The sequence below is a fragment of the Tupaia chinensis genome, unplaced genomic scaffold, assembly GCF_000334495.1.
Source record: "Tupaia chinensis unplaced genomic scaffold, TupChi_1.0 Scaffold149560_1, whole genome shotgun sequence".
In the NCBI taxonomy this organism is placed as follows: Eukaryota; Metazoa; Chordata; class Mammalia; order Scandentia; family Tupaiidae; genus Tupaia; species Tupaia belangeri.
Window position 1 is genome coordinate 2,510,853 of NW_006209405.1, and position 4,654 is coordinate 2,515,506.

At 42.6% G+C, this 4,654-nt stretch overlaps 1 pseudogene; it reads right to left on the minus strand.

The window, feature by feature from the left end:
- Window positions 1–3,591: 3,591 nt before the first annotated feature.
- On the minus strand, window positions 3,592–4,323 carry LOC102491634 (60S ribosomal protein L7-like 1 pseudogene; annotated as a pseudogene).
- Between the last annotated feature and the right edge of the window lie 331 nt (window positions 4,324–4,654).

The following is a 4,654-nucleotide window of genomic DNA, read 5'->3' on the forward strand; positions in this document are numbered from 1 at the left end:
GTAGGGCGCGTGCGCTCGCCAGACAGAGAGAGACATAGAGACAGAAAGCAAGAAATCACCCCCCAGGGGGGATGGTCACGCTGCAATCCCTTCTCTTCCATTCTCCTCTCGGGATCTTGGGCACGCACGCACACGCGCCCGGCGTGAGTTTTAAGCCACCGGGTCCGGGACACGAACCGCGGTCGACTACGTGGGAGTCCAGCGACATAGCCATTACGCTAACTGCTGGTTCCCTGGTCTGTGACTTGAAAGACTAGTAAACATCCTTCTTTGGGATTAGAACTATAGAAACAAATTGTGGATGTTGATGGAAGTATCTGAATCACTCCCAGGGATGCAAATAGCAAGGATCTGTTCTCTGATGAGACTGACTAAATTCAAGTTGCTAATCAACCCTGCATATGTTCTAGGCTTCTACCTGGCTTTTCCTATTATAAAAGTTCTCACTCTGCTGGTCCAGGAGCCAAGTGGAGTGTTTTGTCAGTTGTTGATTATATCTGTTACAACTGCAAATCCAGGAACTGGAGAAATTACCAGATGGATTTATCGACCCACTGGACCCACTGTGAGCTGGATTTAGGCCAAATTCCATGTATCATTTGATCTTCATAAGCCCTCACTCTGTGGGCACCAACGTTGCTCTGAGTCCCCAGGATTTGTGTGCTCAGAGCCATTGTTTGATAATCCTCTAAACACTTGCCTTGGTAAATTGCTGCAGGTCCTTTTGGCAATATCTAAGAAGATTTTATAGTACATAATAATAATAATAATGCTACCATAACGTCTTTCCTCAAAGTAATTACTCTTCCTTTCATTCTAGGGATTCTGGGTATATGAACTAAAGTGTTTTGATAAGATCATGGTGACCCAACTTTCTGTTTGCCAGAATTCTTTGGTTAAATTAATCTAGTTTCTATTTCTCTCCTAGAGTTCCCATGATTAATTAATCACCACCAGAGATCTCTGTGGTTCAAACCATTTTGATTGCTACTCTGTTCCATATCTCTGTTCTGGGGGGTAAGTATCAGTTAACTTTTGCTGTGAAACAAGTCACTCAAATATTAGAGGCTTAAAACAACCACCGTTTATTTAATTAATGACTGTTTGGGGCTGTCAATTTGGGCTGGACTCAGCTGGGCTATTTTGCTTGTGTCAGCTGAATTTACTCATTTGTCTGTGGTCAGCTGCTCTTGGTGATACTGCTCTAGGACTCGCTTGGCCATCTGTTGGAGCAAAAGGGATGATTAAGACATGTGCCTTTCATCATCCAGTTTGTTCACATGGTGGCAACAGGTTTCCAAGACTAGCAAGAGTTTAAGCACCAATGAACAATCACTTAGCCATTTTTTGCGTGCACCACTTTCACCAATGTCCTGTTAACCAAAGCAAGTCACACAGGAGAAGCAAGAAAAAGAAATAGACTGTGTATTGAAGGCAGGATCTGCAATGTCAGTGCAAAGTTATGGATTCAGGAAGGGGAACATTTGTAATTTTCACATTCCACCACAGGCACCAATCTCACTTCCCCCATTCTGATGTCCCAATACATCTATGACATGCCACTCAATTCCTTTAGAGAAACACCATCCATTTTCATCTCAGAGACATATTTCTCCACTGGAAGGAGTGAGAGATGGTGGAAGTAGAGCCCCTATAAATATTCAGTCATTTTTCACACAATTCTTCATTAAATCATCTCATTTTATGTCATCCACTTCCACTTTGTGTAACTGGAGAGCAGAATGTTTCTTCCATGAAAACAGCTTCTACTTCTGCTGCAGCCTGAAATTCATTTCTATCTTGTCCCTCTTCTGCTGCTATAAAAAATTATGAAAGACTGAGTAATCAATCTATCAATAACAGAAGTGTATTGGCTCAAGGTTCTGGAGGATGGGAAGTCCAAGAGCATGGCATTGGACTCTGGGGAGTATTGTCCCATGATGAATAAGCAAGAGAAAGAGAGGGAGGAGATAAATTCATCTTTCTTTCTTTTTTTTTAAATTATAAATCAGGAAACTACTTCTTCCATAACTAACTGACTCTTTTTAAAAAAAAAATTTTTTTGTAGGCTTTTGCCATAGGGAGCATGTGCTCACCAGAGAGGAGAGAGAAAGAGAAGAGAGAAGGAAAGTGAGAAATCATCCCTTGGGGGGATGACAGCACTATAATCCCTTCTCTTCTATACTCCTTTAGGATTTGGGGCACACATGCACACATGCTCAGCATGATTTTCAAGCTACCGGGTCTAGGACTCAAACCACGGTTGGCCATGTGGGAATCCAGAGCCTTAACCACCGTGCCACCTGCTGGCCCCACTAATTTGTTCTTGAGATAGCAGCATTATTTTAAAAAATATTATTTCTTTATTTATTACATTCAATCACTGTGTATCATTAAACATATCAAATGAATTATTTTAAAAAAATACTATTTATTTATTACATTCAATCACTTTGTATCATTAAAGCGTACCAAATGCCTTCCCAGGAAGGGAATTTCCAGAATGAGGTCTTCTAAACAATCACGAATACATTGCATATCAGTTCAGTCAAAGACATTATCATATATATTTTATTTGATAATTCAAATAGAAAACTTGTTTTATTTGCCTTACATGGCAGTACTCTTTTATGTTAAACAGCATAAATCCATTGATGAATGCAGGATCCTAATGTCCCAGTCACCTCTTAAAGGTTGCACTTCCCAATACCCTTACACGGCCAATTTAATTTCAACATGGGCAGGGACATTCGAATCATAGTAGTTGGGCTGTGATGCTCACCACTTTGCTTTATCTTTCAGTTTGAGTCTATCAACATTCATCGTAAGAATTTAAAAAAAAAAATTTTTAGGGAGATTTTTGCTATAGGGCTCATGTGCTTGCCAGAGAGACAGAGGGAGACAGAGAGACAGAAAGTGAGAAATCACCCCCAAGGGGGGAATGGCCACACTGCAATCCCTTCTACTCCATTCTCCTCTCAGGATTTTGGGCATGCATGTACACGCACCCAGTGTGAGTTTTAAGCTGCCTGATCCAGGACTGTGGCCTACTACATGGGAGTCCAGCGACATAGCCATATGCCATCTACTGGTCTCCCCATTCCAGGAATTTAACAAACTCTTTGGACCACTTTCCTTACCACATTCACTGTTCTTAAGAATGAATTTACTTTAGATTTCTTTTCTTTTTTCCCCCCCTTTTCTTACTTTGTGTGTGTGTTTCTTTAAACTCTTTTTTAAGTCTTTCAAAACAAGGCCCCAGTTTCAAGTGTGCCTCAGGCTTGGTCCACTCCTGCGGGGGTCTTGGAGAACCTTAAAGCCCAGGATAGATGTGATGAAGCAGGGCTCCCTCCCCGGTGGCATATGCTGAATTTCAGAGAAGGCAACAGCCAACATGGAAAATGCTGGAATTTGTCTTTGTAACTGGGCTGTGATGAGGGGTTCCTGTTACAAACATAAACTAATGTTTTTTTCAAGACTCTTCCTTTCCAGTTTCTGAAATTGGACCAGACAATAATCTTCACTGAAGATACAATTCAAAAAGTCAAAAGCACACGCTTTCAACACACTGTGCTTTCAGGTATTCTGGATCTAGGTCAGCTGGCGGATGAGCTGACTGAGGAGCTGACCCTGATAGCCAGGTGACCCATTTCCTTGAGGAAGCCCACTTAGTTCTTGGTGGCATGACGGGTCACTGAAAGGTGAAAAGGTCACAAGAAACATGAGATATCCTGGAAATACTTCCCCAGGAAGGCAATTTCCTGAATGAGGTCTTCTAAACAAATGACGCCAAACCTCCCTAGATGCTCCTCAATCACTGTGTTGTCGGTCAGAGGGATGGTCTTATTCTTGACCTTGGCTTGCCCACATTTCAAGATGAGTTCTCAGACAGCTTTCAGATTTGGAAATCCCCAGGTCACAGAAGGTTCCACTATTCGCAGTGTTTTTAGGCTTTGAGGAGTAACTTTGACAAAAACACCACTGACAGTTTTGTTTAGACACAGCCTTGCGATGGTCTGCACCACTGAACTCACCCCATCAGTCCTTTTGATGTGCACAGCAAAGGCCAATGAATGTTTATCGGGCATTTCCAAGGCATGAGGTTTCACTTCAAGTCGTCGGAGATATACCATGCCACCCTTCTGCCACCAGGAATCATTTAAGAATGATTCCAGTCACTTAAATCTGGGCCCTTTCTCTTGTCTCTGCTCTTTTCTTGCCCAAAGTGCTCGGGTGGCTTTGAGGGCTTGAGAAGCTTTTCTCTTTTTCAGGAGACTTTTCTGGAACCAAAGGGATCTTTTTCTTTTGCTCTGGCTCCCCCATCTTTGCGGCGCTACTCTTCCCTTTTCTTACATTTTTTAAAAAGGTTTTTGCCATAGGGTGCATGTGCTTACTGGAGAGAGACAGAGAGAGAGAGAGAAAGAGAGAGAGAGAGGAAAAGTGAGACCCCCACCCCCTAGAGTGGGGATGGCCTCGCAGCAATCCCTTCTCCTCTACTCTCTCAGGATTTGGGTCACACACACACATGCCTGGCATCATTTGCAAGTCACTCAGTCTGGGACTCAAACTGCGGTAGGCCATGTGGGAGTCCAGCACCTTAAACACCACACCACTTGCTGGCCCCCACTTTATACTTCTTAATAATTGTTTTTAT